This window comes from Cupressus sempervirens, chromosome 3 (genome assembly GCF_028749045.1).
Source record: "Cupressus sempervirens isolate cs-2001-9-10 chromosome 3, ASM2874904v1, whole genome shotgun sequence".
NCBI classification, from domain to species: Eukaryota; Viridiplantae; Streptophyta; class Pinopsida; order Cupressales; family Cupressaceae; genus Cupressus; species Cupressus sempervirens.
In genome coordinates, this window is record NC_143120.1 from 597,181,060 (window position 1) to 597,206,353 (window position 25,294).

At 35.3% G+C, this 25,294-nt stretch overlaps 1 pseudogene; it reads right to left on the reverse strand.

Moving 5' to 3' along the window:
* Window positions 1–3,064: 3,064 nt before the first annotated feature.
* LOC149568084 (eukaryotic translation initiation factor 1A-like) lies at window positions 3,065–14,059 on the reverse strand (annotated as a pseudogene).
* Window positions 14,060–25,294: the final 11,235 nt, after the last annotated feature.

Genomic DNA, 25,294 nt, shown 5'->3' on the forward strand with positions numbered 1-25,294 from the left:
AAGGACATGTCATTATTTTTAATTTCTTTATTAAGGAAAATAATGTATTCTCCTTAAGAAGTATTATTACACTTAGCACACACACTTGAAAATGTGGCATTCATACACTTGGGAGTTACAAAACAACTCATCTTCTCATCTCTATATAAAAATTTCTCATCCCTCAATCTCTAATAACACACATATACACAATGTAGTTCTATGACTCTCTCTCTCTCTCTCTCTCTCTCTCTCTCTCTCTCTCTCTCTCTCTCACACACACACACACACACACACACACACACACACAGCTTTTCCCCATTCATACTAATTCATAAGGATTTTTTTCCTGTTTTTCCCCTTTCAAAAATCTCATCTCCTTGTGTTGATCCTTGGAATACACTTCTAAAGCTTTGAGTTTTATGGTAGAAATCTTCTTAACATAGCTCTCTTGGATTCTTTTCTTTTGTAGTTTTAAACTAAAAATTTTCTTTCAATTACTTTCTTGCATTTAGCTTAAGTTAATCTAGTCTAATTAGCATCAAATAGTAAACTTCTCATCTTGTTAGCTTAGCTTTATTTATCTTGCATCTCATCTTAATTACTTTACATTTTCATTCATCATGGGGATCTTTGATACTTACACTATCATTGCTTGAGATCTACTTGAATCTTCCATTTTTTGGTGTACCTAGCAAGGGGTCTTGCTCATTTCGTATACATGCACACCCTATGGAGCTATTCACATATAATATAACAAGAGCTTGAAAGTTGAAATCTTGCATGAGTTATTCAAAGAAGCAAGGATTGACAAAATTTCAAACATTCCCAATTAAGATCATATGGTTGGAGTCCCATGGAAGGGGGCTTCCTTCAAAATAGAGTTGGTGGCCATTGGGTTTTTTTAACTATTGAATTTGGAGTGATCCCATGAATTTTTTAATTTGTTTAAACTTATAAAGAATTAGCTCCTAGCCAAAAGGAAAAAATTCCACCTCATCAACAAATGAGGCTTAAGGTTATGGGTAGCTCCCCATGGTCTTGGGTCCTAATCTGATAATTTGTTTCTTCAATGCAATGGTTATGCGAATGAATAGGTGCATCTCTAGAGGATTGGTCTTGCCCATGCTCACCTTAGGCTACAGGGGGTTGTATTGGGTCACAAGGAAAACATTGGATTAAAAAAATATCTCCTAAATTTAAACAAGAAACCCTACCCCATTCTTACCTGCTTAAATTGAGAGGGCTAAAAATTCAGAGCTCCTCTTTTGTAGAAAATATTTTGTATAAACCTTTAGCAGCCAAATTTTTCTATGGTGGAACCTCCTATTCCATAAAAATAGAGCCCAAGCCCCCTCCACAGAACCCTTGTCTTAGAAGTGTAAGCCTTTTTCTAGTCCATACTCAATTGCTCCCTTAAACTCCTCAATCTCTTCGACATCATTATAATCCTTATCACTCCCTCAATAGATGGATCACATTAATTTATACTACTAATTCAACTAGACAAAATATACACCCTCAATAAAAGGATCACATTAATTTATACTACCAATTCAATTGAACAAAATATACACCCTCAATAAATGAATCACATTAATTTATGCTACAAATTCAATTAGAAAAAATATACACCCTCAATAAATGGATCACAATAATTTATACTACCAACTGAATTGGACAAAATATATACCCTAAATAAATGGATCACAATAATTTATAACTCAAATAGACAATATATACACACTCAATAACTAGATCACATTAATTTATACTATCAATTAAAATTGACAAAATATAAATTAAGGTTTATACTACCCATTAAATTTGACAAAATATAAATTAAGGCAAATTACATCCATGCTACATGATAGATGGAAGTGTAATCCAAAATGTATATTCCAAAATAACAATGTTCCCCCAAAAAACTTTGGCAATATATAAATTATAAATTACATCCATGATACATGATAGATGGAAGTGTAATCCAAAATGCATATTCCAAAAAACACAATGTTCCCCCAACAATTTTTGTATTCTAAAAGAAGACAATAATAATACACATAGATTTGCATTTTACTTAGTATAAAATACATATTCTATTAGATAAAGAAGTTTGTGTTCCAGGTCCTCACCACAATCATGTATGACTCCAATAATTTTCCCTACCAATTCAGTTAGACAAAATATTTGCCAAACAACCAAAACTAGCATACAAAAATGTTTTGCAAAAATAGATACATTTTTCCATCCTCAATGTTTCAACACTCCATGATATATGATATTTTCCTCATCCCAATGATGGATCAAGTGCAATCCAAAATGCTTTCTTGCAAAAAACACATGCTTGTTCCCCACAAAAAAGATCTTGTATTCTAACGTACTATTTTAACCTCATGTCTACTATCAAACCTATTGTAGAGGGAGTATGGAGTAATAAGAAAAATGACTAGAAACTGGGAATATCATGGAGCCACTAGAACAATAGTATTCCACCTTACCAATACATAACTCCTTGGACATAATGCAACTCACATTCGGTGATGGAATACAAATTTAGAAAACCAAAAAAAAAACCTTTAGAACTTTTTAGGAAACATAAAAACATCACTAGAATTTAAGTACCCTATATAATTTAGGAGCTTGCAAGTCTCTTTGGTAATTATTAAATATCTACCTAAAATAGATACCATACATGCATTATAACTTAAATGAAAGAGCCTATTAGATGGAAAATAAACTATAGACACTTTTTTCAATTGCAAACATTGTAAAGAAACAAATCATTAGTACCAAAAGTTGACTGTTATTCTGAATCAGTTGCAACCTGTAAACATGTACCATCATCTTTGTGTTTCACATAGTGTTTTAAAATAGTACACTATTTTCTATTGCATTACCTAGGTATCTTCAATAGCCAAATCATGTCAATGATAAAAAAATTCTATCATCCCCAAGTTCAATGGAAAGACCAGCAAACAAAATATAATACTCTATTATCTTCTCTATGCTTTTTGATAGAAGTTCAATACCGATGAAAACTCATATATAATGGAAAACACGATTTATAGATTTATCATCTTCTTCAAATTCAACATCGTCAATACATGATGAAAACTCATATATAAAGGACACATTTGTGCTATGGCAATAATGACAAATATGGATTAAATTTTAGCAATATCTTCATCTTCAAATTCAATATAATCATCAGCAGCACCTTCTTCATCTTCATCCGTACCAACAATACCTTCATTGAGCCTAACATTATCTAGTAACTCACCATAGGCCTTGAGAAACCTAGCTTCATCGAGCATATACTTTAAGATTACATTGTGAAATATTAAATCACAACTTTAATGATTTTTCACTCGGCACTAACTATTGCCAAGTGCCAGTCTTGCTTGGTATGTGAAGGTGCCGAGTAGCAGTTTTTGCTCGGCACCAATAGATAGCGAGTGATAGGAGAAGGTATCAAGCTAGCTCGACACAAGAAGATGCTAAGTGAACTCGGTACTCAAAGGGAAACTCAGCTCAAATGGATGCTGAGTAAGCTTAGCTTAAGCTATAAAAATTATAACTCAAAAAAAGACCATATTTTCAACATGAATGTTTCCACCATTAAAACTAGAGAGTCAGAGTGAGAAGCTTTCAAAAATGAGCTTCTTAAATGAAATGAATAGAGGAAAAATAATAGATTCAAGTAGCCTTCTTTCTTGCTATTCAACTTTGAATAAAACCATTAGAAATCTGGGAGCATTCAGCTTCAACCAGAAAAAAACCTAAAAAAAACCCTAAAAACTTCAAACTAATAAATAACTTAAAACTTAAAACTTGTAGCTATAATGGCCACATACAATAACACCTAGAGCAATCACTACTTCAACAGGTCAAAATAAAAATAGCAACTTACAAAATGACAATGGAGGAACCACGTGCAATTGTAAGCATGACACAAATTTCCTTCTGTGCTCTTCTCTGCAACTTCTAATCACTTCTTCCACTATGGTCGAATGAACTAGATCATTCCTTTTTTTGTCTTACTAGTAAAAATGTTTCCCTCTCATTTCCAATTTTGAAAACTCACCTACTCGTATTCAATTTTTCTAATCGTTCTACAATCAGTCAGGTGGTAGGTGGGCATTTGGCTCTAGGGACAAATGTCAACTGTAATAAATATTTCAACACTCCCCCTTTATCCCAAGCCAAACAAAGAAGGATCACTACTGATCCAAATCAACTACACCAAGACACTCTCTTAGGTGTACAAAACTTCCAATGCCTAATGGCTTAGTAAATATGTCTACTAGCTACTGTTCAGACCTACAAAAGTCCATTTTGATATCTCCATTCTCTACCAACTCTCTGATGAAGTGATATCTAATCTCTATATGCTTGCTTCTCCCATGGAAGACTGGATTCTTAGACAATGCAATTGATGAGATGTTGTCATAATAAATTGTGGTTCCATTCTCTTTCCTTTCATTCAAATCTGTCAAGATCCTTCTTAACCAAATAGCTTGACATGTTGCTGCATTTGTTGGTATGTATTTAGCATCTATTGTAGATTGAGCAACAATAGGTTGTTTCTTGGATTCCCATGAAATTGCACCCAATCCCATATGAAATACATATCCAAAAGTGCTCTTTGTATCATCTATACTTCTAGCCCAATCACTATCTATATAACCCACCAACTTGAAATCACTATTTACATCATACAATATTCCAAATCCCTTGGTACCATTCACATAACTTAGGATCATCTTTCCCACTTTCCAATGGAAATCCTTTGGTGTTTCCATAAATCTGGAAATCAAACTTACTGCATGCATCAAGTTTGGTCGAGTTGCAGTCAAATACATTAAATTTCCAACCATACTCTTGTATAGAGTTGGATCCACTCTCTTTCTAGAGTCTTCCTTACTCAACTTTAGATCTATTGTTTTTGGTGTGGGGGTTGGCTTACTATTCTACATTTTGAATCTCTCCAAGATCTGCCCTGCATATTTTTCTTGAGAGATGAAGATGTCATCATGCATCTGTTTTACTTCTATGCCTAGAAAGTACTTCAAGAGACCAAGGTCTATCATCTCAAATTCATTTTTTCATGGCCTCTTTGAACTCACCAATTAGAGCCTTATCATTACTAGTAAAAATCAAATCATCTACGTACAAGACAACAATCACCACATTTCTATTTGCTGCCTTGATGTAGAGAGTAGGCTCACCATTGCTTTTGCTAAAGCCATTGCTCATCAAATATGAGTCAATCCTTTTGTACCATGCCCTTGGAGCTTGCTTGAGCTCATAAAGAGCTCTCTTCAATCTATATACTTTATGTTCTTCACCTACAACTTCATAACTAGGTGGCTGCTCCACATAGACTTCTTCCTTCAATACACCATTCAAGAAAGCAAACTTCACATCCATTTGAAATACCTTCCATTTGTGTTGAGTTTCAATTGCTATGATAGCACGTACGGTTTCCATTCTTGCAATGGATGCATATGTCTCATCATAATCTCTGTCATACTGTTGTTTGTAGTCCTTGATTACCAGCCTTTCCTTATGCTTATCAATCTTGCCTTCAGCATTGCATTTGGTCTTGTAGACCCATTTCACTCCAATCACTTACTTTTTGGGAGGTAATTCAGTTAGCTCCCATGTCTCATTCCTTTCTATAGCATCTATTTCCTCATCCATGGCCTCACACCATTTCTTCTCCTTAACAACTTCTTCAAAATATATTGGATCACTATGAAAAAATAATGCAAAATTAACACTCTCATCATAATCTTCATACCTTTCATCTTGGTATATCTCCCTAAGACTCATGGTCTTTCTTGGTAATAGGGAGGAGAGTGTGGGATCAGAATCTTCACTGATGTTGCTTTGTTGACCAGCTCGGTCTTCATTGTTACTTGGCACTGACACTCAATCATGCCTAGAGGAGCTCGGCAATGACTGAGGCTGCTTGCCTTTTCTTCTATCTGCTTCTTCTTGTTGTTCATTAGCATCCTTTTCACTCATAATTGGAACTTTACTTAAGGTGCTTGGTGATTCATCAGTCAATCCATACCATGACTGATTTTCAAGAAATTTCACATCTCTTGAGAGAATCATCTTGTTGTTCAATGGTTCATACAATCTGTATGCCTTTGATTCCAAGCTATACCTTGTGAAGATGCACTTCACACCTTTGTCATCCAATTTTTTCCTTTTCTCTTTAGGCACATGTGCATATGCAACACATCCAAACACCCTTAGGTGTTCAACTGTCCATCTTCCTCATGACCATGCTTCCATTGGAATTCTATCATAGAATGCCTTTGTAGGACACCTATTAATTAGGTAAACTATTGTTTCCAAAGCCTCTCCCCAAAATTTAGTTGGGAGTGTCATGCCCAAGATTTACAAGATGAAACACAACTTTTTTTTTTTTAATGTTAATCTTGGACCAAATTAACACTCACTAACTGGTACTAGTTACTCCTCAATTGATTAGCTATATGCTACCATAGCTACTACCGATTTATCTATGTCCATTTACACATTATGATTTACTTGCCTTCAATAATACCTTCAAACCCATGAAGGTTTAATTACTAACTAACTTGTTCCCATTTATACTACTTATATCCTAACCATACTACATTAACATACTACCAATACATGTTAGTGAATGCTTGCTAACTAGCAATCTATGTGAATGACTAACTAATGATAATTATTTATTTTGAACATTATTACTTTGGACACTTTCCTTATATCTTATAATTACTTTCTTATTTTATCTTATGATCATATTCCCTTATAACATAATTGATTTCTTATAATATTCTAATCCCAAGAATATTAGAATGACCCATACGAGATTACCCCACTAAGAATATAAATGTCAATTCCTAGTGTCTAGCTATTCCTAAATCCTAACACTAATCAATGACAACATCAAAAATTAAAACATGAACTTTGCATATGATTTACTAACTCAAATTTTAATATAATAAGTTCTCCCTTATCCTATGAGGCTAAGAAACTTGCCACCCTGTAGACTATCTATATACATATATCTATATTTTTTTAAAATGCAAAATCTTCTCCCATTAGAAGTTCACGTACCTTTTTACTTTTCCCAAAGTGGGGTGACATGAGTCACATACCCCTAGAACATCAAGAGGACAATCAAGTCGGATGGCAGCTTGTCCCACAAGGAAAATTTAACGTATGGCATTTATTTCAACTTTTAACACTTTGCAAAATTTTCCCTTGCCCTACTTTATACGTGAGTTGATGGGTGGGAAGTGTAATTGATAACTTTTCACTTTACCAAGCATTAGGCACCTAGGGAAGAGTTGCTGACATGATGAGTCAGAAAGGAGTCATAAACATATTTTTGCTAGGTAAAAGTCAGCAACTAGCATGATTACCTTTTTTTTTGGTTTTCCATCTCTTTTAATGTTGGTCACCTAAAGAGTGGGTTTAAGTCATGTCAAAAGCATGGACAAGCTTTAGCCTTCCCAAAACAATTAAGAAGGGTAGGCGCCATGTGTACCACTATGCCTTGTAAAGTTTTGAATTGTATTTTTTTTTTATTGTTTTCTTTTCTTTAAACTGTTATGAGGATGGCACTTGGTGCCATGCAATTTCTTTTTTTAGTATTATTATTGATATTAAATAAGCATGCTCTTTCTTTCTTTGTCATTGAATTAGAGTATATCAGATCTACTTTAGCCTCTTGCATTTACTAATACCTTGCATGGGATTGGATGGTTCTTTTTGAATATTTTATTGGTCTATAATAGACCTAGGAATTAATTTTGCATTCCCATACAAAATCTAGAAAGATAAATGAACACCTACAGCAAGTGATTCTTATGCTCTTATACATTCTATATTATTCACTTGATATTTAAGGTAAGTTATTGCAAGGATAATTAGGAGATAATTATAAACTAAGTATAGTTTTAAAATTGTGATTCATTTAGCATTCAAAACATTAAACTTAATCCAATAACTAAACATTTCATGACAAGACTTTATATGAAATTATCTGGATTATCCCTATCTATGAGTTATGAAATTTAGAAACCATTTTCTCAACATTATCTTCTTATGCAGATCTAGATTTGAATGTACATTCACAATTGGTAAACAATGGAACTAAAATGATAATAGCAATCCACCAGGATAATCCTTCCTATGAATATTATCTCTTCTATGATATCAAATTTCTTTTGCATTCCACTCAAGAGCATCAAGTAATTTGGATCTCGGATTGGTGTTACCATCCAATAAAACAACAATATTATTACAATGAATTATCTTCAATGATACCCTCATGATACACAAAAAGGTGGTGAAGTCAACATATCATAATATACCCAATGGAAAATACTTTTACTACACATGAGCACTCACAACCTTTCCATTGACAATCAAACTAAGACAGTAGCTTTCTCTTACAATACATTTAGGCTCATATAAAAAAATGGAGTTTTTCTCTCTATCTCATCTCAATGCAATATTGTCTTCTCCTCCTATGCACATGGAAGATAACAAGGACTCCAAGTTTCCAAGATTTTTCTCTAAGAACTTGCAAATGCATCACAACAAAACAACAAGGATCACAGGTGCTTTCCACCCAACCATAGGCCTCAAAGAGACCACCCTCGCACTAGAGGAACAAGGCTCAAACGAAATACACATACACACTTGTAAGAAACATATACACCACATAACAAAACTGCAACAAATCCCAACCAAAGGATATTTCACAAAGGCTCACCATTGGAACCTTGAACATAGGGTGAAGGTGGAAACACAAGGAGGTTTACCATTTCATATCATATTTTCCATAAAACTCATGCCCTTTCGGGGCTAAATCAACAAAATACAAGGCCCTTTCGGGGCTTCATAATATCATGCCCTTTCGGGGCTTCATAAACATCTTCCACCACACACACTACCAACACAACATCCTCCACCACACACAACCAACAGCTTTAGCTTCCTACAAACCCATACTTCAGTTACTTCCTTCCTCACCATTTCTTTTTTTTTTTTTCTTATCCTACCCCAAGGCAAAATATGAATATGACAATGGCATACAATGGAGCCCATACTCCAAGGTCTTCAACTATGCAATCCAACTGCTGCCCATTCACCCTAGACTTCTCTTCCCTTCCCACAAGGGTGAGTGTAAGTACCACACCCATAACAACACTTAATCACAAACAATAAAACAAAACCAAGTAGCAATAAAACAATAGATTTTCAAGAGCACATCACATTATCACAACACAATATCAACACCTATAATGCAACATGTAAATAGAGGAAATCCAAACCTCATACTCACAATACTCCACACAATACAACAAGATGCACAATGGTGTCACACTAATCTACATGGAATGAACACCATTCAAACACTCACATGAATGCCACTCCACAATGCACCGCAATGCATACTCCATTGATAAACTCCACACTTGCAGATTGGCTTAACCATGCTAAAAGAAAGAAAAAGGAAAGGAAGCAAGTTTGAGATACCAACCTTGGTCCAAGCTAGGGTAAGAATAGTTTCAGTAGAGCTCCACTCCCTCTCCCTCCAAAACCTAACTGTCTCTAAGATTTAGAGAGTGGCCAAGTGGTTTTCTCATTTAGCCCTACCTCTATATATATCCTTCTCATTTTCGGATTCCATAAGAATGTCATTTTCATGGGGTCTCCTGGGTCCACTAGACACCCTAGGGGTCATTAATAGCTCCCTAACCTATAGTACTAACATGGGTAGGGTTGATTTTAATCACAACTTACCTTAAAGTTACTTTATGACCCTCCCAAAGCTAGGTGATTCAAATTTCAACTTCCCCAAGGTGATGACTTTGTCCTTTTTACTGACTAAGGCAATAATCAAATTCCTCAATTGAGGCATTTATCACGAAATAAGGTGGCCACATGATCCATTGACTAATAACATTTCATTCACGTAAAAATCATAAGTGTCAAGTGACACACACAAAATATCACATTATATTTAAAAAAAAGACTTATTTTACAATAATACATGAACTAGGCTACTATGCACACATACAATTCACATTTACAAAATAAAACACATTACAATGAGGTTTGAATATTTTCCACTGATTCAACCTTGGCTATGTCATGTTTGTAGTAGTTTGAGCCTTAATTCCCCTTTAACCCATGGTCAAATTCCTGCACACCAAACTCGAGCGTCAGTAGTCCAAGAAAATCATATAAGCATATGTAAATTAAATCATTATCTCATTCAACATTAGGCTTGCATATATTTCATTATCTCAAATTAACTTTCTCTTTCTTAATCATTTCAAATATAACCTTCAAAATATTAAAATATCAAAACTTACATATCACATTCGACATTTGAGTTCCATACTTCATTCCTTTTAATTACATTACTTCTTCTAACAATTTCCATGTAAAATGTTCAAAATACTATAAAACTAAACTTTACTTATCAACATAACATGGTCAATTTAATATTCTAAATAACTTCATATTCTATGACAAGATGCTGAATCCATAACTATTGAATCCCTAGGTATGCAGGTTAGGTCTCAATGCATAACAAAATTTATCTTTTAACTCTAATTTCCACTTCAACATTACCTTCTTATATTACAAGCATTTCTACCATTCAATTTCTATTAAATCAATGTCAATAGCTTACAACATGAAATAGAATCATTAAATGCATCAATTAGGTCATAATATGTAGAGGTAATTGCAGATCATCAAAATGCAGATATTAAAATGACATAACCCTACAGTCTCAAAAGTGTATCAAACATAGAATTAAAATCACTGTAATGCAATTATCTCATTGGTACTATGATGAATTGGGTGAGGCTTCACAGGGAGACCTTTCTCTTTCATCATGCTCCTTTCCATTTCGAAAATGGTCCTGTTTTTCCTCTTAGCCACTCCATTTTGCTGTGGAGTATAGCTGGCTATCAACTCTTTTCTTATGTCATTTTTCTTGCAAAAATTTACAAAAGAATTGGAGGTATACTCCCCTCCTCTATCCAATCTTAGGACCTTGATATAGTGTCCACATTCTCTTTCAGCCTAAGCTTTGAACTTAAGAAAATTATCAAATGCTTCAGATTTATATTTCAAAAAATAAACCCATGTCCTACGATTGAAATCATCAATAAATTTTATGAAATAAGTACTCCTCCCAATGGAAGTAACTTGCATATGACTGACTAGGTCAGGATGTACTAACTCTAATGGATATCTAGCCCTCTTAGAATTTTTAGAATTAAAGGGAAGCCTATGTTGCTTACCCAAAATACAAGCCTCACACTTGTCTCATGAATTTCCTATTCATGGCAAACCTTCTACCATTCTTTTATTTAACAACAAATTTAAACCAGCATAGCCAAGATGACCATACCTGAGGTGCCATAGTTGTGAAGGGTCTTCAATCACACTTCTTAGAGCTGATTGTGTGGGAGGTGCAACGCCAACTTGAGATGAGAAACATGTCTCTATCCTCAAGGGAAACATTATGTTCTTTGTCATTTGAACTGCTACAAGTAAGTTCTTGCTCCCATCCTTTTCATGATTGACACACCTATCATTCTCCATCAGCACTTTGTATCCATTTTGAATGAGCTAACCAATGCTCATCAAATTGTGCTTCATACCAGGGGCAAAATACACATTTTGTATTTTCTTCTCACCTTGTTTGGTGCGGACCATAATAGATCCTTTGCCCACTATTGGTAGGGTTCCATTGTTACCCATTTTAATCTTAGATTTGAAACTCTTGTCAATAAATGAAAACAAGGTTTCATTACCACTCATGTGGTTGCTACATCCACTATCAAGGTACCAAAATTTAGGGCTTCCTTCTTCCCCAACATTACACATGATGAAGGCAATGGCATTGTTTCCACTTCCCATGTTCACATCAACCACATTTGCTTGTCTTGACTAATCATTTTGCTTCTTCTAGAATTCTCTTGCATAATGACCATATTTATGATAGTAGTAGCATTCTACATTACTCCTATTTGAGTTGGAGTTTTTCTTACCTCCTCTTGAAGTGTTTTGAGAAGTGCTTGCTCCCTATGTTCTTCCTAAGCTTTCTACTATAGCATTTCTTTGTCCTCCATTACCTCGACCTCTGCCTCTCGAGTTTCTACCTAAGACATTTATTCCTCTCCCCCTTTCACTTGGATTTGACTGAGCCTTGAATGCTTTCTCTTGGGAAGAAGAAGATGCAGATCTATTGATCCTATGCTCATGGGTTTGAAGAATACCCATCAACTCATCCATTATCAAAATAGTGAGGTCTTTTGCCTCTTCTATATTCATGACCAAATTGTCATATTTATGAGGTAAACTCCTCAATATCTTTTCCACTATCCTTTGCTCTTGATAGTCTTCTCCATTTGACTTCATTTGTCTCAAAGATATCCCATGCTTCCTTTGCATAATTTACTGCTGCAATTTTAGGAAAAACTATCTTTGTCATTGCTACCTCAATCAAACTTAATGCATTTGCATCCTTTCTCCTTGACTCTTTCAGCTAAGTCTTCTGTACATTTGTAAGAGTAGCATACTGAGTTGGGTCTGTCACATCATTGAACCCACTAATTACAAACTCCCATAAATCATTTGCAACCATTATGATCTTCATCTTCTTTGTCCATTTATCATAATTTTGTCCATTGAAGGGTGGTGGCTACTACCATATCTTTCCTACATCTCCTACCATGTTAAATATCCTAGAAACAAAAAATTTCCCTAACTCACTAAGGATGTGGTGCTTAAAGCTCTGATACCATGTGAAATATTAAATCACAACTTTAATGATTTTTCACTCGGCACTAACTATTGCTGAGTGCCACTCTTGCTTGACACACGAAGGTGCCAAGTAGCAATTTTTGCTCGACACTAATATACGCTAAGTGATAGGAGAAGGTATTGAGCTAGCTCAATACAAGAAGATGCCGAGTGAACTTAGCACTCAAAGAGCAACTCAGCTCAAATGGATGCCGAGTAAGCTCGGCTTAATCTATAAAAATTATAACTTAGACAAAGACCATATTTTCAACATGAATGTTTCCACCATTAAAACTATAGAGCTGGAGTGAGAAGCTTTCAACAATGAACTTCTTAAATGCAATAAATAGAGGAAGAATAATAGATTCAAGTAGCCTGCTTTCTTGCTATTCAACTTTGAAGAAAACCATTACAAATCTGGAAGCATTCGGCTTCAACTAGAAAAAAAACCTAAAATAACCCTAAAAACTTCAAACTGATAAATAACTTAAAACTTAAAACTTGCAGCTCTAATGGCTACATACAATAACACTTGAAGCAATCACTACTTCAACAGGTCAAAATAACAATAGCAACTTATAGAACAACAATGGAGGAACCACATGCAACTGCAGGGATGACACAAATTTCCTTCTATGCTCTTCTCTACAACTTCTGATCACTTCTTCCACTATGGTTGAATGAACCAGATCATTCCTTTTTTTGTCTTACTAGAAAAAATGTTTCCCTCTCATTTCCAATTTTGAAAACTCACCTACCCGTATTCAATTTTTCTAATCGTTCTGTAATCTGTTAGGTGGTAGGTGGGTGTTTGGTTCCACAGACAAATGTCAACTATAATAAATATTCCAACAAACATTAGCCTTGTCATCCTAGTAATCTCTGAGAATAACTAGGATAATATCACCAGCTAGAATCTAGACTTTCTTATGCATCTTGCCATAGATATGGGAGAGCCGTTTCCTCCCATCAATGTAGAGGGCCTCAAAGTAGCCATTTCCAAGAATTTGAAGAAGCTGGGCATACTCTTGGCCATCTACCTTGAAGACCAACTCTCTTTTTTGATCATCAACTTCATTCTTTCCCCTCTTCATTTTCTTACCTCCCTCACCCTTGTTCTTTGGCATTCTATCCTTGGCTGCTACACTTACTTATCGTCTACAATAAACCAATGGTTTCAACTTTCAACATTTCCATAAATCAAATCAAATAAGATTTCATACAATACCGATATATTTCCTTTCCAATCCTTAAACAGGGATTTAAACATAAAGCTATTGAATTAATTAATTCCTATACTCCACCCTTTATAAGGGTGCATTTATTAACATTAACCCTTTCAAGGAGCAAAAATCCCTAATCTATCTCATGAGCAACAACATTGGAAACTTCACATTTATTCCTAAGCCAGAGCTTTCAACATAAAGCTGATAAATACTGTTCTACAACCTTCTACAAGAGTTGATTCATATGGTGACTCAAAGGTTGTGATGCGAAAGAACAATTTTTTAAGGAATAGGAAAAACCTAAGCAATTGCAACACTACAAACTTCTCATTTATTCCTTCAGCAAGGAATACAATATAAACTACTGAAAACACTGTAACAATTGCAAAATTCAATTGAGTTCCATGTTTTGGACTAAATGGACTTTGTAATGGATCAAGGAAAATAAATCATTTCAACTCTAAAAAAATCTTAACATGCTTTTCGACCAACAACTTGCCCTAGGTAGAATAAGATGGTATGTGCAGGAGCTAAAGCCAAAGTTTTTAGAAGAGAAAATAAGTATTCTACTTTGACGAAGGATCTTTAAAAGTGAAGATATAGTAATGGAGCAAGTTTGTGTGGTCGAAAACTCTACTAAAATCAGTTAAGTTTGATAGCTTGCCCTTAAAAATAGAATTCTGGCACAATAGAAACCAGAGGATAATTAGAAATTAAAATTAATAATAATTATAAAATAATAATAAAAGTAATAAATAAATAAAATAATAAAAGTTATAAAGATTAAAATGGAAGTTATAATTATTTAAAAAGGAATTTATATAAAAAGTAAATTGGAGTTATAAGCTTGCATGGGAATTAACGCACTTCTCTATTTCTCATGTGTCAACAACACGGGGGTTAGTGCATCAATTAAGCACATGGTGTCTACAACCCTATGGCTCATCTTGAAGGTTGGAAAAGACCCAAGCTTAGTTGGTGACACCTTCTAGCTATTTCTAGAAGCATTCTAGATGTTTTCTGAAAACTCTTTATATTCAGGCATTCTTAGAAGCTTAGACATAGCGGTTGGAGTGCAAATGGGAGCGTTGGAGGACTCAAGAACTCTGAAGAAGGGAGGAGCTTTCTCTACGATTTTCTGAGGAAGAGCTAATTAGCATCAGAATACAGGTAGATTCTTTTGATTTTACTTATGCTATTTCCGCGTCATGCATTCCCTGTCTTCTGAAGAATTTCATAATTTATTGTGCATATGGGTAGATTAATTTATTTGAGAATTTTATATGCATGGATCTAAAAAGAACACGAGGCTAGGGTTGAGATTCATAGTCAAACCCATTAGATTAATTATTGGAAATTTTGGAGACCAAAGGTTTATGGAGGAATTCTGAGAAATTGAAGTTGTATTGATATATTGTCAATTTGCTTATACTTATATATGTGTGTGTACGTGTGTGTGTGTGTGTGTAATTTTATATATATGTATATATGCTCATATATTGTGATATTATTAATTCTGCATATATTTGTATATATATACATACATATACATATATACCTTTATATATATATATACATAAATATGTATATATAATATATATTAAAAATGGATAACCTACCCGTGGGTGAAAATGTTTTAATAAACATTTAAAACCAAATCGCAAATGGAAATCACGTTAGCAATTTTAAATATAAACATTTTATAAGCATTGAGTCGGGGGGGAACAAGACTCGCACCCCCCACTGCGGTCACAGTGTACCCCGTCACAGGCCCTGCGATTGTAGGGTCCTGTGTACCAACAGTCACATCATATAATGTGTCATTTTTTTTTTAAACGTTTTCCATATTCATTTTGGCATTGATCAAATTTGATTAATTCGATTTTATTAAATGATAAAATAATATATATATTCATATATGTATTTATATGTATATATATATATATATATATATAGATATAAGTATTTATATAATATGTAAATACAACTATATGTTTTATAATTGTAAATTGATAATTGATTTATATCAAGGCTCATGAATAAAAATTAATTGTTCTATTAAGTATATTAAATATTGAATTGGTGGGGGACGTTTGGATTAAAATCTTAATTAAAGAATGGATTTGTATTCATGTATAAATTTTCTTTCAATTTCTTTTTCTAAACTTGGAAACGTAAACCAAGACTTTTGCATTTAAATTCAAATGGTAAATTTGACAAAACCAAAACATGTGTCTGCATTGTGTATTCTTTATGCTATTGTTTTGGGTTTTGGGTTGACTAGTGTTGACCAGTATAGGACGTCTACCAGAGGCTTGGGGGTTATGTGATTGTGATGTCATGATGATGTTTTAATCTCAGTCTTTATAAACCCAACCATGGTTATGTGATGGAATGCTCTATGTATTGTTTGTAATTATTGATTGTTATAGTTTAAATTCTTATGTATGAGACACTTGACTTAACCATTATTGTTTGGTCATCGATCAGTTTAACTTGGTTATTTTCTAGTCGCCATGATGGGACTATGATGTGGATTTATTCTTGATGATGTCATGATGTGACATGTTTGACTCAACCATTTTTTGGAGTCTTCGATCAGTTTGATTGAGATATATTTTGGTTATTGAGAACCATCAGATACTTTGATTATCAGTGATACTTCAATTGCCAATAGAGAGCTGTTGTGTTCATGATTTTCTATGGATGTTTGCTCATGGAGAATTGATGCTTTTATGCATATTTGATGATTTTATTTATTATCTTTTGTGATTTTGAGATTTATGGGTCCATGAGCATTAGGGTAGGATATCTACATGTAGTGATGGGAAGTGGCTTGCAATGGGGGCCGAGGCCCTAAGAGGCTGCCAGGGTAACTCATTGTAAGTTGGATTAATAAGTGATAACATTCACACCTAATACTAACTGAATGAACCTAAGAAGATAAGTGTTTTATTCTCACCCATGCCTTGAGTGCTTGTACAGGCTAGGATGGGAGTAGTGAGACGCATGGTTGCGACCTTGCATTCTGTAGTATGCCTCGTCAGTATGAGAGGATACTAGTGGCCGCATGAAATCAGTATGGACCCGTGGAGTTTAGCTAACTGCCAGGGTAACTTGTACGTGATAACTATGATGACACTTTCTCGCTTGCATAGTAGGTTCCTACATGTCATTGTGTGCCTCTGGGAATTAGATGTCAGATTTTTTGTTTGGAACCTTTGAGTTAGTATACTTTTAGGATTCTTGGACTTATAGAGATTTGTGCTATGTGATTTTGATAGCATGTTTGGGACTTGAGATTATCTCCTTAGCACGATGGGAGTGGACCACTTAGGTACCACGCGGTCGGGTGGTAGTGTATTTTCCACTCTTATCATTTTGAGATTTATTGAGACATCGTGGTTGTTGTGTACTTCATTATGATGGTGGATATGTATCCTTTTTTATTGATGATTAGCATATGTTAGATGATGTTATCTTATGCTTTTATTTGCATGTTAGATTACTTTTTACATATGATGTTGTATATATTAGGAGTGACATTCCTACTATGTAATATCGATGATCTCTTTGGTGATTTGGAATGTTATGCATGGAGGGATGGCTAGGATCCACGATGGTCTAATGATGCTATTAACGGTTGGGAGGAACCGTGCACTTAGTTTATTATGTTTGATCTTTATGATGGATGTATATGACTTCTATGATGATGTATCATGTGTACCATGTGATTATCTTGACTTTGATGTATCATGGATTAGAATAGGATGATGTACCTTATTCTATGTATGTATATTCTTTTGAGCTTGTCATACCCTATGACGTGTACAGTGGATGATTCAGCATTTTGAAATGCAATGTATAAACATTGGACTTATCATTATTGTTTCATATGGAAGTTGTACTAAATGGATTCATGTTTCTAGATGTAATTCAACGTTAAGGGATCTTTAAGAATGTAATCTATTATGTATGTTATGTTTACTTTCAAATGGACATTGCTATTGCTTCCATTATTGTACATAAGTTATATGTGGTATTTACTTTCATGGAAAAAAAAAATGCTACTAAAACTTAGTGAAATTCTAGGTTAATTCTTTGGATCCCTTGGTGGGGCATTACATTTGGTATCAGAGCCTGAGTTTCTACATTGGGAGCTCTGGGTATTTTGGAACAACTGGAACTTTGAACCATTAAGTGTATCTGTTCAACTTGAAACTAGGTGAACTGAAACAGAACTTGAACTATTACTTGAATATTTTTCATACTTCAACACTTAGTTTCAAACCTAGAAATTTTTACTTAAACCTAAACATAGAACTGAACTTAGTACCTTGTGCTGTTGTAGGATGGTATTTGGGACTAGGTCTTCTGTTAGAGGCCGTGGTAGAGGCCATGGTCGTGGAAGAGCTATCAATGTCCATGAGTCTGCCCATGAGGGATCGGTTCATGTAGAGAGCAGGGAAGAGCACTCTAGTAGGCAGCAGGAAGAGAGTCGTAGAGAGGACCAAGCTGAGTCTAAAGAGGTTGGTTTGAGGCAGATGATGCATACTATTCTAGAACGTCTACCTCATTTTCAAGAATAGCCCAAAGTGCATCAGTTAGAACAAGAGCATAGACCCAGATCTAGAAGTCCTCGGAAGGATCGTCAGAGGTCCATTGTGTCCACCCAGATGAAGGATCTTTCAAGATCCAAGGTTAAGCCTTTCAATGGGCAAGGTTTTGGTTATGTGGCCGAGCAGTGGCTTATTTCCCTCGATAGGATTTTTGCCATGCAGGAGTTTGACAGAAATGTTAAGGCAAGATTTGCAATCACTAATCTAGAGAATTTTGGGGCCACTTGGTGGATGATAGAGGAGAAGAAGTTGGGAATCGATATGAGCAGTGTTACATGGGAGTTATTCCTAAAAAGTTTCTGTGAATGATTCCTACTAGAGGAATGGAAACAAAAAAGGGCTGATGAATTTCATAATCTCAGACAGTATACTTTGTCAATGACCGAGTATGAGCATAAGTTTTATGAGCTCATGTCTTTTTCAGGGTTTAGTGAAAATTCAGCTCAGTTGACACAAAACTTTATTAGGGATTTGAATAATCGTATTATTGGGGGAGTTAAGGTATTTGAGCCAAAAACCCTCAAGGATGCGGTACATCGAGCTATCCTTGTTGAGAAAAGTGTCAACCTTGGTCAAGGTGGTTTTGTAGGAGTGCCAGCAGCATCAGGATCTAAAAGCAACTACAATTCGAGTGGTAACAAGAAGTTTTCTTTCTCTAAAGGGAAACAGTATCAGCAGCAGTCTCAATAGACACAGCAACAGAAGGGTTCAAATTCTCAGGCTCAAGGCGGTGGCAAGGTTTTAACACCAAGAACAACCGCAATCCTCAATGCAATACACAGAATTAGTCCAATCAGCCAGCTCAGAGTAGCCAATCTTTTGTGAGCAGGAACAGTCGTCAGCAATCAAATGTACCACCTTTTCGAAGAGGTTCTGGCAAAAATACGAAATGTTTTTCATGTGGTCAGATTGGACATTATGCAGCTCAGTGTCCTCAGCAATCACCTCAGTTTTTAGGACCTAGACCTACAGTTTCAGAGCCTACAATTGGTGATGTAGGTAGAGCTCATAGAGTTTTTACAATAGTTGATCAGCGTCAAGCAAATCATCAAGGAACAGTGGTTGAGACTGTAGACACCTAAAAACCTTTAGAAAATAAAGTATTTTTATTTTCTAAAAAAGTCCTGATGACATCATCATTTATTAATTAATTAATTATTTAATTAATTAATTAATTTTTATGCCATTAAATCCCTTTATCTTAATTAAAAATATTTAATTAAGGAATCCCTCCCAAAAATGTTTAAATCTTATTTAAACATTATTTTCTTATTTATTAATTATTTAATTAATAAATTGACCAAAAATCCTAAAATAAATTTAAAAAAAAAATTTTGCCCAAAACTTGGCCAATTTCCTTATGACCAATAACCTCTTCCAAAATCTTCTAATCCTTCTTTAATTTTGATTAAAGGCTAATCCCGTCATTTTCTACCCCTAATCCCAACTCAAAATATTTAATTAAGATTAAATATTAATCCTCATGTTTATTAAAAAAAATTTAATAAATATCTCCTCAACCCAAACCCTTGAAATAAATAAAACTTTATTTATTTTCTAAAAATCTAATTTATCCTCATCCTAAGAAGTTCTAGACTCTTCTAGAAAGTCTTCATCCTCATCCTAGGAAATTCTAGACTATTCTAGAAAGTCTTTATCCTCATCCAAAGTCTAGACTCTTCTAGAAGATGTCTTTAAACCTAATCCTAATCCCCTCCTAACCTTGTCACATTCCCTAAACATGGGTTAAAACTTACTAACCCAAGCCAAAGTTAACAAATATTTCCTCCTTCACCCACCCTCATTAAATGCCATCCACTTGCCTATCCCTAAGCTAATCCTAAACCATCCTAATCCATCTTCTAATCATTTTCACAAGCCTAAACAAGCTTAAAACCTTCTTAATCAAGTCCAAGTCGAAATTTCTCTCATCACCCTCAAAATATCTCAACCATAAAACTTTATGAAGTCCACTAGGTCATAAATGACTCTTACAAGCCCTTTTATTGCTCTTACAAGTCATTATGAGGGTCTTTATGAAGATTTTATCCCTTGAGCCTCCTTTGTTGACTCATCCTTCCCCTTTCCTCCATCCTCTCACCATGTGACATGTGTCACTCCTTGATTGGCTATAAGGAAGCACAATCCATGTGCTCTCCTCTCATGCAATCTGAGCCCTCCATAAGCTTTTTCCCATCCTTGCATCTTAGCCCTCAAACCCTCAAGCCTCTTGCCTATAAATTGGATCCTTCCCCTTTGAAAAATAACACAATCCATGAAGTAAAGTTATAATGCTATTTTGAGAGCCAAATCCATACTAAAGCCATCTATCCACACCAAAAATCCACAATCATCCATTGAAGCCTTTAGAAGCATATTGAGCATACATCCTATCCATTTAGATAAAGCTACTCAACAAGAGAGCTTCTTATTGAGAGAGTCCATTAATGGCTCATATTCTCAATTGAGAGCTCATCTTAGTCTATCTTGAAGTTTATGAATTTTGTTTAGTTTGTAGAAGCTTTATTTAAATTTGGTTTCTATTAGCATACTAACATTGCTCATATACATTTTGGCACGCCCGGTGGGACCCCGCATGGGTCATCTTCATTAGCTTTTTTAGTCAAGTTTTGTATGTCATTTGCTGATTTTGGCTAATTTTTCTTATTTTTGTGATTGGTAGGATTGTATAAATTGGTTTTGTAGGTCCACATGAGCATGAAGAAGACAAAGGAACTCATAATCTATCTCATAGTGTTTGCAGATTTTTCAAGCTTATAGGTGGACAAAGAACTTGAAATTCTTCTTCCTCTTCTTGTCTATATTCTTCTTATTCCATCTACTTCTTCTTCTTCTTCTTGTGGGAGATCTTGGCCATTTTTTTTTTAAGGAAGCAAAATCATACACACTTCTTTTTAGTGCTTAAAATGAACCCCCAAATCATACTTAAATCCATTGAAAAATTAAAAATTTGCAAAAAAGAAAAAATCTTTTAACAAGTGAAACTAAACCAATCTAATCATTTGCATCCTTGCAACATCAAGGTTTTAGATACATTCATGCAAAATTAGGAACAATTCATTTTTGGGAATTTAAAAAGAACTTAAAGTTTCCATTTCAAAAGGTTCAAAATCAACACTAAGTGCACACTAAAGTTCTTTTAAAAAAATCTCATGAAAACTAAGAGTCCTAAATGGTTGCCAAAAATTGTTCTAAAAGCTTTTTTATTTGTTCCAAACAAATGTCTTATTGCAAAATCTTGAATGTTTCTTAGGTTTTTCATGCATCAAAACAATTTAGGAATATCATTTTTGGGCTTAAAATATGCAAACTAGAACACAAAATCTTGAATGAAAACCAAAGTCCAAAGAGTCATTTTAACTTTTGAGTCCAAAACAATCTTGAATGATCTAAGGTTAAAACAAAGCACTTCAAAGTTCTTAAAACAACACACAAAATCTCAATCTTGAATGCTCAAAAAAAAACACTTGAATGTTTAACCACTTGTCTTTGAATGCATGTTGCTAAAATCACTCTTGAATGCCATGGATTAAAATCAAATTTTCCTTGAATGCATGATTAAAACAACAAATCCAATCTTGAATTCTAAGGATCAATTAACCATTGCAATATCAAACACTTCATTTGGAGCTTCTAAAAATTGAACAAAACAAATCTCTTTTCCACATGCAATCTAGGTAAAGTTTGATTTTTGGACATTTAAGAAACCTTGTTAAGTTAAAATACAAATTTGCAAAAATCAATTTGAGTAGTTCCTTGGACTCACCTCTTTTCTAATCACCCATCAAATATTAACCATTGGTTGCAATCTCAGCGCCATTTATGGGGATGGGTCTACTTGAAAAAGGTGTTAAATGTTCCACAATCTAACTCACTCACTTGGTCTTTGAATGTTTGCTTTAACTTTATCAAAATTCTTAAATGATCAAAACTCTAGATTAAATCGATCACACTTCAAGTTTGGGCACTAAAATTGAACAACAACTGACGTGGAGAGCCTCCGGGCGCGAGCTTGAAATCGAATCTCACACACTTTTGTTTTGGGCTTAAAACAAACTCACACTCAATCTTGAATGCATTAAAGAAAATTAATAGATACTTGACGTAGAGGGCCTCTGGGCGCGCGAGTTTGCTTTTGTTGACCCTAACTCTTCTTATTGTTTGCATTCTTCGATCGATTTACTTTTGTTGGCGCTTCAAGTTGGAATTGAACATTGTCTCTTAAACATGAGTGCTTGCAAAGTCTAGATTAGCACACATAAGAGTCAGTTGGTAAAAGAACAAGCATGTTTTTTAGCCCAAGGTCATCCAAGTCTTCTCTCTCCTTATCGTCTTTCGAGGCCATCTTGGGTGCATAAGATTAGGATCCAAAACCTTGTTTCTTTTTAGGAGGCCTGCTTGGGGATTTCATCACCTCTTGGACGACCTCAACTCCAGCATTCTGGTGAAGTATAAGAATTGAGAGGTGAATCGAAAGACACCTCTCTTGGGATCAAGATTTTGTCACTCAGGCTAAGCCTCAAGGAACTTTATACCCTTGAGAAGTGAAAGAGGAGAAGTGGGTTACCGCTCCTCTCGGCTGTGTGACATCTTTTTGGTCTCATCTACGGATTTGGGCCTCATGTACCTTGGGTATATCGAGGACTCCTTAGCTAAACCAACTGTCAACCTTGTAGACAACCATCTAGGATGTTAATGTGTTTGAGGTGACTGATCGAAACATTTGTAGAACATACACACTCCTTGGCGCAAGTATCACTTTTTGAGAATCAAAAACTTCTATCTGGTTGTTTCTATCTATTGCTTGATCTTTTATTTGTTGAATGAATGTTTGCCAAACTTGGTCAATCCTAGCTTAGGGCATACTTAGCGTAGTCATTGCCTATTCCAGAAGTTGAACGAGTTGAAGCAAAACAACCAAGATCTCTCAAAGCCAAGCAGATTCAAAAATTGATGTCAGAGCAACCCAAACCCAAACAGAAGTTCCACAAAGTTAAACTCAAACCATCTCTAGCATACCAAGAACTTTCAGCCAAGAGAAAAGAAATAACACCAAGCCCACGAATTGCCAAACTCCACAAAGCAGAGGACAAAGCTACCGACGAAGCACTTCAAGAGGCCTGGTTAGAGCGCACCATCAAATTTAGCCAACATCCAGGAGGTAATCCTGCTTATGCCTTACCAACTAGGCATGATTTCTATGATTAGACACCCTTGTTTCTCCACATCTTCTTGGATGAGCTTCACTTTAGAGTCATCTTTGTACAAAAGCTAGCCATCTTAGGTTATCCCCTTAAGCATTATTAGCTCATCCATCTCATTTAGAATCAAACCATCTAGCCAGTAATCAAAACCTCACATCCAAGCCTTCAAAATTGTTGTCACTTTTGCCAAAAGTTTGCCACTCCTAAAATCTTCCAAATCCATCAATCTCACCAAGGTTATCCCTTTGACAGAGCTTTGTCTAGGGTAATCCAGCTTTTTCACTTGTTATCCCTCATCACCTTGAGCTAAAGGTTGGGATCCACAAGTAGTCAATCTCGTGTTCTTCCTAAAAGATCATCAGTCTATCCTTAAGTTGACACAATCACCACCAAGCTTGCACATAGGAAAGCAGACCTTTCGTGCTTTGGCAACATATCTTTGAAGTTAGAATCTCCAACCCAATCCTCCTTAGGTTTTGTCATATAGCTTTGCCTTAACCTAGGAAATCATTTGCATAGAGAAGCCTTCCCCCTTTTGCATCCATCAGCATTAGTGCATCTCATCCCTAGGAGCATTTTTCATGCCACCCGTCACTCGCTTAGCCAAGAAGAAAGAAACAATGGAGCCCTATCATTTGGATCAAACAACCTCACCCCCCTTGAGCACTCAGCCATCCTTCAGCCCAGAGAAAGCTATGCCATCATGTACTGACATTGAAGTTTTCATGAACCAACCAGGAAATGCAGTATTGGTAAATGCCATTATAGACAAGAACAAAGAGATAATCATGGCTAATTTTCGAAGGGAAAATGTAGGAACCTTTGACTTTGGAAGACCCCCTCCATTATCAGATCCATCTCACCCATTGTTTGGGTAGCTACCACCACCCATAGGCTCTTATGATCCAAATTATCCTCAATATATGCCAAAAGAAGAGCCTCCAGCCAATCCATATGATCCAACAGACCCAAACATACCATCATCCACCCAATTTGAAATCTCCATGCCGCAAGCCAACCCATCCACCACCACTCCATCCTTGGTTCATACCTCTCCACTCCAAACCCCCTTTACCCAAAACCGCTCACCGTTCACCCCCTTCACTATTGCTACTGCTCCCCCCCAACCCAGCCTTCCAAATCCACCCATCTCCCAAATCAGTGCTAGCATCTTTGGCCAACCTCAGCAATATACAACAGGGATACCACCCATGGGGCCAAGTAATCAACCTTTCATCACCCCCAGCTTGTTCACTGTAGCCCAAAGCACAATCCCATCATTTCCATTAGGTCTTGGGAGCTCAATACCATTAGCAACAAATCTACAAGCTACTACCCTCACTCCACAAAGCTATCAAATCCCACAAGCTACTACCAATTTTCTACCAAACTCCCA